The sequence below is a fragment of the Hippopotamus amphibius genome, chromosome 7, assembly GCF_030028045.1.
Source record: "Hippopotamus amphibius kiboko isolate mHipAmp2 chromosome 7, mHipAmp2.hap2, whole genome shotgun sequence".
Taxonomy (NCBI): Eukaryota; Metazoa; Chordata; class Mammalia; order Artiodactyla; family Hippopotamidae; genus Hippopotamus; species Hippopotamus amphibius.
The window spans coordinates 125,046,434-125,057,884 of NC_080192.1; positions in this window are offsets into that span (position 1 = coordinate 125,046,434).

Genomic DNA, 11,451 nt, shown 5'->3' on the forward strand with positions numbered 1-11,451 from the left:
ATGTCTGTTAATATTTGCTTTATCTAGTTAGATGCTTCATGTTGAATACATATATATTTACAATAGTAGTATATTCCTCTTGGATTGATGCCTTGCTTGTTATGTAATGTCCTTCTTTGTCTCTTGTTCCAGTCTTTGTTTTAACATCTATTTTGTCTGATATGAGTATTGCTATCCCAGTTTTCATTTCCATTTTCATAGAATACCTTTTTTCATACCCTCACTTTCAGTCTGTGTGTCTTTAGACCTGAAGTGGGTCTCTTATAGGCAGCATATATTTGGTTCTTGTTTTTGTGTTTATGTCTTTTGATTGGAGCATTTAGTCTATTTACATTCAAATTAATTATTCATAGGTATGTACTTATTGCCATTTTGTTATTTGTTTTGGGGCTGTCTTTGTAGCTCCTTTTATTCCTTTATTCTTCTCTTGCTCTCTTCTCTTGTGATTTAATGACTACTGTTAGTGTTATGTTTGGGTTCCTCTCTTTTTTTATGGGTATATCCATTACAAATATTTGGTTTGTGGATATATATATAAATATATATTATAATAATATATATATCAATTCCTGATCTCTTAAGTTCAAATGCATTTTAACAATCCTGCTTTTTCACTACCCTCCCCCCATCCATGTTTAATGTGAATCCCTTAACTACTTATTGTGGATATAGATGATTTTACTACTTTTGTCTTTTAACCTTTCTACTAGCTTTATAGGTGGTTGATCTACTATCTTTTTTATAGACTTGTTTTTACCAGTAAGCTTTTTTCCTTTCATAATTTTCATATATGTAGTTGTGGCCTTTTCTGCTTAGAGAACTCCCTTGAACATTTCTTGTAAAACCAGTTTTGTGGTGAACTCTTTTAGCTTTTGCTTGTATATAAAACTCTTGGTCTTTCTAATCTGAATGATAGTTCTTGCTGGGTAAAGTATTCTTGGCTGTAGGGTTTTTTTCTTTTAACACTTTAAATATATTGTGCCACTCTCTTCTGCCCTACAGAGTTTCTGCTGAAAAGTCAGCTGTTAGCATTATGGACTTTCCCTTGTACATAACATGTTGCTTTTCCCTTGCTGCTTTTGATAGTCTCTTTAATTTTTGCCATTTTAATTACAATGTGTCATGATGTGGTCCTCTTTGGGTTGATCTTGTTTGGGACTCTCTGTGATTCCTGGGCCTGGATGCCTATTTCCTTTCCCAGGTTAGGGAATTTTTCAGCTATTATTTCTTCAAATAAGTCCTCTGTCCCCTTCTCTCTCTCTTCTCCTTCTGAAACACCTACAATGTGAATGTTAGTGTGCTTAATGTTGTCCCAGAGGTCTCAAACTCTCATTTTTTAAATTTTTTTTCTTTTTTCTGTTCAGCTTGGATAATTTCCACTACTCTGTCATTGAGTTTGCTGATTCATTCCTCTGTATCATCTAATTTACTATTGATTCCTCCTAGCATATTTATTTCAGTTATTGTAGTCTTCATCTTTGGTTCTTTATATTTACTAACTCTTGTTAAACTTCTGTGTTCATCCATCCTTCTGCTGAGCTTTTTGAGCATCTTTATGATCATTACCTTGAACTCTTTATTGGGTAGATTGCTTATCTTCACTTTATTCAGTTCTTCTTCTGGGGTTTTATCTTGTTTCTTCAATCTGTTTGGAACATATTCTTCTGTCACCTCATTTTGCCTTTGTTTTTATTTCTATATATTAGGCAGGTCAGTCCTGTTTCCCAGTCTTGGAGAAGTGACCTTATGAAGGAGACATCCTCTGGGGCTCAGCAACACACTCTCCTCTGGTCACCCAACCTATATGCTCTAGCAATGCCCTCTGTGTAGGCTGCATGGGCACTTTTGTTGTGGTGGGCTGACTACTATGGGCATGGGCATGCTGTTAGATGTGGCTGACCTCTGGTCTGGTTTGTTGCCAGGCCCTGCCTGATGTGGAGGCTGCCAGCCAATGATGGGTGGGGCCAGGTCCTGGCACAGTTGGCTGCATAGCGTGTGGAGTCTCAGTCCTGGTGCTATCCCACTGGTGGCTGAATCCAGGTCCTGGGTTAGCTGGCTGCAGGGCCCTGGCAGTCCTAGGGCTAGTGTCAGGCCACTGGAGGGTGGGGCCAGACCCCAGGGTAGCTGGAGCCTCTGCTGGTCCTATGACAGCCGGTCTGCTGGTAGGTGGGGCTATGTTTCTGCCCATCTAGCTACTTGACCTGGAGCTTCCCAGGACCAGTGCTGACCAGCTGGTGGGCAAGGCAACATCCCAATGCTAATAAACTAGAGGGAGGACTCCATGATGGTGCCTCATGGTAGAAAGAACTCCCCCAAATGGCTACTGCCAGCACCTATGTCCCCAGGGTGAGTTCAAGTTGCCTCTTGCCTCTCCAGGAGGCTCTCCAAAATCAGCAGGTGGGTCTGACCCAGGTTCCTTTCAAATTACTACTTCTGCCCTGGGTCCCAGAGCATGTGAGATTCTGTGTGTGCCCTTGAAGAATGGAGTCTCTATTTCCCATAGTCCTCTGGGTCTTCTGAAATTAAGCTCCACTGGCTTTCAAAGCCAAATATTCTGAGGGCTAGTCTTCCTTGTGCAGGAGCCCTGGGCTGGGGAGCCCAATGTAGGCTTGGACACCTTAGGGAGAACCTCTGCAATTGTAATTATCCTCCCCTTTGTGGATCACCTATCCAGGGGTGTAGGTCTTGACTATACCACATTGCCACCCTCCTACCCATCCCGTGGTTCCCTCTTTATATCTTTAATTTTAGAAGATCTTTTCTGCTAGTGTTCAGGTAATTCTCATCAACAGTTGCTCTGTAAGCAGTTGTAACTTTGGTGTGCCCATGGGAGGAGGTGAGCTCAGAGTCTTCCTAGTCTACCATTTTGGCCACTCCCTCCTTATCCATTTTCTTGAATATTGTATCCCTTTTATTTCCCTTCTCATCACCTTCATAAGCTCCAATTGGATGTATATTGGATATTTTATCTCTATTCTCTATGTTTTTACTCCATATTTTCATGTTATTAGCCTCCTTATTTCTCTATCTTCAAAGTTTTGCAGGGACAATGTTTGGCACATAGAAAGCACATGATAAATCATTGTACCCTTTCCTGGTAAAGGTGGGCAAATACATAATTATTGGGGGATAGGTGAGCCTTATATTTAAAAGACAAACTGAAAAATGCAACACTGCAAAATATATTTGTATGAAGAAGAACTGAGATACAGAATAGTTCTCTAAATCTTTGCTATCCAGGCATGGTTCCCAAACTGTAGCATCAGCCTCACCCTGCAGCTTGTTAGAAACGCAGAATCTCAGGCCTTACCCCAGACCTGCTGAATCAGGATCTGTATTCTAACAAAAGCCCCAGAAGATTCACATGCATTGTAAATTTTGAGAAGTGCTGCTGCTTTACAAACTTGCCTGAGAATACTGGAATCACCTAAGGTGTTTTAAAAACTACTGGCACCTGGGTCGCACTCCCAGAGACACTGATTTCATTGGTCTGGGCACTGAGTCTTTTTAAAGCTCCTCTGTAATCCTAATGTGCAGCAAGCATTGAGAACCACCACACTGCATCCCTTGGGTTTCAGGTGTTTGGGGCATCTGGGCAGGGGGTGAGGCAGAGGAAACAGGATGCCTGCTCAGCTTCCCAGGCAAAACCTCCTTGCCACAGCAGGAGTCGGCACCGGCTTTTGCCCAAAGGGCTCAATGGAAGGAGATTCTAGGTTCTAATCTCAGCTCTGTCTCCCCAGTAGGCTGTGTCCCTGAGCCCAGTCACTGCTAGCCAAAAGAAGGGCCGAGTAAGCGACCTGTCCCTCTGAGTCCTGGTGTTGTCACTTGAAAATGAGGCTATTTATTCCCTCCAGCCGTAAGGTGTAAGTTTCCCCTACATTTTCTGTCCCTCCTGCTTTATGGTCCTGCTAAAGAGGGCTTCTCCCAGCTGGGTTGGCAACACGGGGACTTGAAGCAGCTTTGGGCAGAGCAGGTGTGCTCCTGAGGGGTACAGAGCGTATGATTTCACTTACAGGAAGGTGGGGAGGGGGTCAGAAGAGTGGTTACCCTTTGGAGGAGTAATTGACATCGAATAGGCACTCAGAAACCTTCTGGGGAGTGATGGGATTCTATATCTGGACCTGGGTGGTGGTTTTATGGGTGTATAAACCTTCACTGAGCTATTCACCTGGGAACTGAAGACTTTATGTAAATTATACCTCAATTAAAAACAAAGAGCAAGTGGTGCTTGGCAGGCCCCCAGGGGAATAAAAAGTTCAAATCACTTGATAGCCAGGAGGTAGGAGACTTTGGCTGGCTTAGGAGCTAAAGCAGAAATTGGGTAGGTGGGGAGAGAATGAGAGTCAGAGAGAGATCCAGAGAGACGGGTATAGACAGAAATGGACCAAGAAGGTGCTTAAGGAAACAAGCTGACTCAAATTCCAGGCGGTTGAATTAGTCCTAGGTAAAAAGGGTGGGGTTCGGCTTCCAAGTAGGGTGACCAACCATACTGGTTTGCCCAGGACTCCTGAAAGTCTTATATTCCAGGAAACAGCTCAGGCCAAGGCAGTGGGGACTGTTCATCACCCTGTTTCCAGGCCCTGGGCTGAGGCTGGCAGGGAAATGGAGCAGGTCCAGGGAGAAGGTGCCCCACTCGGTGTCCCCAGGAGGGTTAGGTAGTTGGGCTCTTTCCTCTTCAGCCAGAGGTGGCTGTGACTCCAGTCTGAAATGAGGTAGTGGCTACCTACTTCGTGGCCATCCTAGGTATGGCTTCTGCCCAATCTCTGCCTTCACGGCACCCATCAGGCTGGTTTGCAATTACTTATTTGCTTATGGGTATTTCTCTTGGCTTTGCGCCCGTGGAGGGTATGAGTGAGGCTTCCTTGCTCTTGCACACTCTACTCTAGCTCTGCTCAGGGCCCCAGCACCAGGCCTTCAGGCAGTTCCTCATCTTTTGGGGCCGTAGATTTTTTTTTAATATTTATTTTATTATTTTTAATTTTTGGCTGCGTTGGGTCTTCGTTGCTGCACACGGGCTTTCTCTAGTTGTGGTGAGTGGGAGTTACTCTTCGTTGTGGTGCGTGGGTTTCTCGTTGCAGTGTCTTCTCATTGCGGAGCACAGGCTCTAGGTGCGCCGGCTTCAGTAGTTGCAGGGCGTGGGCTCAATAATTGTGGCTTGCGTGCTCTAGAGCTCATTCTCAGTAGTTGTGGTGCATGGGCTTACTTGCTCCGAGGCATGTGGGATCTTCCCAGCCCAGGGATGGAACCCGTGTCCCCTGCATTGGCAGGTGGATTCTTAACCACTGCGCCACCAGAGATGCCCAGGGGCCATAGAGTCTTTCGGTAGCTTTTGGATTCTTTTGGAAAAAATTTTAATCCTTTCTCAGAGTAATGCTTTAAACGCATAAAATAAAATGCAAAGGGTTGCAAAGAAAATCAACTATACTGAGAAAGAGCTACGCACTTGTGACAAAGTCATAAATGTCCTTTTTTAATGCTTTACCTGATGAAATGCTGCAGCAGGTGTGATTTTGAGGTAGCCATGACTACAAATGGTAATTCATGATACCTGCAACAAGTGTACCGTGAAAATGAAAGTTCCTGTGATTTCTATTGGTGACGGTCACAGGTGCTGTTGACACTACTGTGGTTTGTTGCCTACCTCCCTAATAGCAGGACATGCTAAATTTCACTTAGTAGTTAATGAAAATATAGATGTGCTTTTTGTCCCAATCCAAATTCATATGCACCCCTGAATTCTACCCGTGTGCCCAGGTTAAAAAAAGTGCTGTGTGGGTGAATGAAAGATCAGAAGTGAGTGTTGTAAACTGTAGAGTGCAGTGCCATGTAATATTGTTGTCCTTGGGGGATTTGGGTGCTTCGGGGATGGGCAGGGGAGGATGGGAAGCAGGCTAAAACCAGACTGTTGGCCAGAAAACTGTGAGGCCAGAAGCAAACAGGGGCACCTAGTCTCTGTGTTTCAGAGCCTGCTGATTCTCAGCAGGCTTTGCTGTCGTAAAATTACACTTGGCCTGACCTTCACCCCCTCCCTCCATTCCCCATTGTGTAGGGAGACTGACCACTTGCAGACCCCAACCACAGTGGGGCACAGGGAGCCTGTCTCTTCAGCCTGGAGAGAGGACTTTGGGGGCACAGTGGGAGGTGCTTCAGGGTCAGGGCCCACCCATAGCCAAGGGAGAGAGCTACAGGGAAGGCCTCTGTCCTCACTCCCTGAGAACCTCCCCCCAGCATTGAGACAAGCTTCAGGTAAGCCCTCCTGGGCTGGGGCCCTCTTTTAAGATGAAAGTCCACCTGGGAGACTCGGTGCATTCAGATCTCAAGATCTTAGCAGAAGCGATTTTTTTTTTTATATCACCCTGTGTAAGAGTGCAGGGGAGCAGAGGCCCTGGGGGCAAGGGGCCCCATTCCTGGCACCAGCCCAAATGACCTCCAGCTGAAAAACTGCCCTCTAATTAGCAATCAGGAAATCAAGGCATAGCATGGTGCCAAGCAGCATGACCCCAGCTCTAGTCTGGTGACGATCCAGCCCTCTAGACAGCATGCCCCTGCCCTGCACGGCAGGGCTGCAGACCCCATGGGTTATTTTTATCTAATGGCGCTATTGTTGGTTGTCTGGTAGCTGCTGTGGTGGGTTCCAGCAGCGGTGAGCTTGCAGCCAGGATTTCCTGTGCAGCTTCCTCCTCCTCCCTCATGCAAGGGTCCCTCCCTCTAGTGCTCAGAAGGAAATCTGAGGGCTGCCTGGAGTTTTACCCTGGCCTTGGAGGAGTCCGAGGGCATTGTGGCCTTCTCTGGCTTGTCCACTCAACATGGGCCACCTTGCCCCCGCCCTTGGGTGCCTCAGCCCAATTTCCTCTGCACAGAAGGGTATAAAGGTACTTTTTCTAGTTGCCTCTCTTCTACCCCACAACTCTATAAGGTAAAAGCACTGCTTTCTAGAAAGCCAGGTTCACTCAGCGACTCTCAAACTGTTTTGACAGACACCTACGGCAAGAAAAATTTCTCATGAGCCAGTACACACATTCATACACATGTAGGAATGAAACAAAGGTGTCAGGGACACAAGCTTCCTATGTCTGCTGCACGCTGATTTTTTTTTCCTTTTCTAGTCTAGTCTTTTCTATCTGTTGTCTTTCTTTTCAAAATTTCTGGTTGCAGCCCACAAATAAGTCGATTTCACAACCCAATAATGATTCATGATTCAGTTGGAAACATGCAGTGCCAGTTACATCTTCTGGAGCTATTTCTCTTTTCTGAATGAACAGAGCACACTAGCGTTTATAGAGAGCCTCTGAACTGGGCACTGCCCTGGTTCTGGAGTTATATCCATTTTACAGAAAAGGAAGCTGAGGCTCAGACAGGCTGAGTAGCTTGTCCACGAAATCAGCCAAAGTGGGAGCATTTACGCCATGGAAATTGGCAAAAGCTTTAAATCAGGTTTTCTGTGTTTTTTTTTCCCTTGAGGACCAGCTCTTACACATTTACCAGCAAATCATTGATTCTAACCTTTCTCTTTCAGTATATTTTGAAGCCCTCTGACCTCAGCTTCCTCATCTGTAAAATAACATTAAAAATGCCTACTTCATGGGAAAAATTATACAGAGTACATTCTGGTAAGTATGAGGGACAATGACTGGAAGGAAACAAAAATGCAAATAATCCCATCACTTGCCACTGTGATGGGATTTGAAAGATGAGGTCCCCGAACTCCACCATCTTGTATAATTTCCATCATTGCTAGTTGTAGTTTGTACAGAAAAAAAAATTCTATATATAAAACCCCACACTTCATAAAACTGTTGTGAGAATTAGAAGAAATGATGATAAACCTATAGCCCAGTGCTCTATAAATGGTAGCTGATGTTAGAAAAGAGTGAATTCATGTTTTTCTGATTGGAAATGCCAACACAAGTAGTGCAAATTGAATTGCATTTCAAAGCAGAACTTTCTATGCAGGTAAATGGGGAGAAGGGAGTGTTCTAGCAAATATTCTCATATATAGGCTATAATGACAAACATATCACACATCAATCATTAATTTTCAAAATTCTAGAATAAGCGCTTTACAGCTTCAAATTTACCCAGTCCCGGTGCAATGGTGCCCCCTCCATCTGACAGGTAACTCTGCCTGGTGACACCCAGAGAAGACTCAGCCCTAAGGCGGCATGGGCTCTAATTCTGGACAGTGGCCTTGACCCGCTTGGAACCCCCTCTAGTCCATTGCCACCCTGCTCTCTGAGGCCATACAGAAAAAATCTATGCCATCATCACCATCATCATATAATAACAATGGCTGTATTAGTTTCCTGCTGTGGCTCTAACATATTACCACAAACTTAGTGACTTAAAACAACACAAATTTATTATCTTACCCTTCTGAAGCCAGACGTCCGAAATGGCTGTCACAGGGCTACAGTCAATATGTTGGCGGGAGGGGGGGGGGGTGTCCCTTCTGGAGGCTTTGGGGAGAATTGTTTCCTTGCCTTTTCCAGCTTCTAGAGGTACCTGTGTTCCTTGGCTGGCGGCCCCTTCCGCCATCTTCAAATCTCTCTTTGGCTCTAGCACTCACGGTTCTACCTTCCTCTTATAAAGAGCCTTGTGATTAGATTGGGCTCACCTGGCTAATTCAGGCTCTCCCAAGCCAAGGTCAGCTGATTAGCAACCCTAATTCCACCTGCAACTTTAATTCCCACCTGCCATGTAACACAACAGAGTCACAGGTTTCTGAGATTAGGATGCGGACAGCTTTGGGAGGTGGAGGGTATTATCCTGCCTACCCCAGTGATTCACATTTTGAGCACTCACTATGTGTCTCGTAGAGTTCAAAGCATATTACGTGTAATAGTGCATTTAAACCTCACCATAACTCTATGAGGTAGGTAACCCATTTTACAGAGGAGGAAAGTGAGGCCCAGAGAAGAAAAGTAACTTGCCTAAGGTCACACAGCTAGAAAGAGGCAGGGCTGAGCTGCAGATCCAGAGCTGATTCTTTTAGCCATAACCACCCTTCAGTAGAGGACAGATGCACAAACAGAATTCTACCTAATTTAATCCTCCTTTGATGATCCAGAAGCCCCTTCAGGCTGTGACATTGCCTCAGGCCCATCAATACTGACTGCCATTTACCACCAGTCAGGCAGCTTTGGATGGGCTGACCAGTGGATTTCCAGGGGCTGGGATGCCTGATGAGCCTGTGTCCTTCCCCAGTGGGCTCCTCACAGTGGGCAATAGCGATTCTAAACTCCGGTCTGTGGTGTCTGACCTCAGCTACTTCTCTTTTCCTCTACTCTGGCCCTGCTGGTTTCGCAGACATTCCTCAAAAAATGTAAAGTCAATGTATACCACAGGTCCTTTGCACTTGCTGTCACCCACACCTGGAATCTCTCCCCACTCTACACGAAACTCAACCATCACTTCGAACAGGTCTCTGCCCAAGGATCTCCTCTTTAAAAAGGAGCCAGATATCAAGCCTAGCTTGATGGGACATGTCTTCCCCTTCCCTCCCCAACATTTTGGTAGACAGAAGGCATTAAAGTTCCCTTCTTCTCCCTGTTTCCCCCTCCCTCATGATGATAAACAAAAGGGGCAGACTAAGGGAGGTGCATTTGTGGGTAGGGAAGTGTCTTCGCCTTAAAGCTCTCCTTGACTCTGGTGTGCACACAGGACTCAGAGCAAAAAGCAGGGGAGAGAAGGCAGGGACCCGTTCTTTAGCTACCAGATCATTAAGGGAAAGAGAGGTAAAACCTGACTTGTGGAGTGCATACTGAGTGTTCAAACTTCACATCCCTGTGCAAGAGGTACTAGAAAAGAAACCTGAAGATCCTGAACATTAAGAAATTAGCTCCAGATAACATACGGAGGGGCTGTGCAGGACTTGAATACAAGTCGTCCTGAATAACACAGCAAAGTTCGCCAGTTGCCACCAATGTTCCTCCTTTAGGGACAGAGGAGGTGACCTTGGGTGGAGTGGGGACAGCATTGAAGCAATTGACCAACCATGAAAATGATTTTTTTTCCTAAATGAATAATTATTCTATTTAGAAAGTCTCATGGAGACAATGGGAGACAGAAGTAAAGCCTCATGTTTCCACCCCAAGGGATGTTTACACATGGATGTGCAATTGTTTTAGCACTGATTGTTGAAAAGACTGTTCTTTCTCCTCTGTGTTACCTTGGCACCTTTGTCAAATATCAATTATTCACTTATGTTTCGGTCCACCTCTGGACTCTATTCTGTTCCATGCATCTGTTTGTCTATCTTGATACCAATACTAAACATTTTGATTACTAGAACTTTGTAATAAAGTTTGAAATTGAGATTTGGGTTCTCTTTGTTCTTTGTCAAAGTTGTTCTGGTTATTCTAGGTCCTTTGCATTTTCATGTGAATTTTAGAATCAGATTGTCAATTTCTACTAAAAAAAAAAATCTTGCTAGGATTTTCTTTGTGTTGACCCTATAGATCAATTTGGGGAGAACTGACATCTTAACATCATGTCTTCAGATCCCTAAACATGGTATACCCCTCTGATTATGTAGGTCTTATTTCATATCTCTCAGTAGTGTTTTGTCATTTTTATTGAATACGTTTTGTACATATTTGTCAGATTTATCCCTAAATAGTTTATTTTTTATGCTAATGTAAGTGGTATTTTAAATTTCAATTTCCAATTACTCATTGCTAGTATATAGAAACACAGTTTTTGTATATTAATCTTAGATCCTGCAACCATGCTGAACTCACATGTCAGCTACAGCAGATTTTTGGGGTAGATTTCATAGGATTTTTCTACATAAATGATATCATCTGTGAATAAAGACAGTTTTCTGTGGGGCTGTGTTCAAGGAGGCTGTGTCGTAAAAACTCCATCCTCAGGCTGTTGCGGGGACAGAGAGGGACAATCCAAGATGAGGATGGTCAAGATCAAATGGTCTGACAGGCTAATGTTAAAATGGATTGATCTTCCATTAATATCAACTGAGCTCAGCACAGCTCACTTGATTACTTATACTGTCCATGGTTAAGAGCCCAGATGTGGGCTGAATGAAAGCAAAAACATCCAGCCTCAAGTTCAAAAAATGTCCCAAAACCCTTTCCACAAAGCACCACCTTCTCTCACTCTGACCTCCATGAAGCCCCTTTCCTGGTCTCTGGGCCTTCCATCTTCCCCCCTCCAATCCCATCTCCCATAGACTCAGATTGTATAAAAATGTAAATGATACTGTCCTGGGCCCGGCACTTAGAATAAAACCCAAACTCCTCACCCAGGCCTAAGCATCCCTCCTTCACTATTTCCTCCTCCCCATTCCCTCTAATGAAGCTCATCCCAAGCCTTCTCTTCCAGAAGCACTCTCCCCATGCACTTCACCCCCTTCCTCTCCTGCTCCTTGTCACTTCTTCAGATGCCTCTCCTGACCCTTCCAATAGACACTCTCAGAGCACCTGTTTTTCCTGC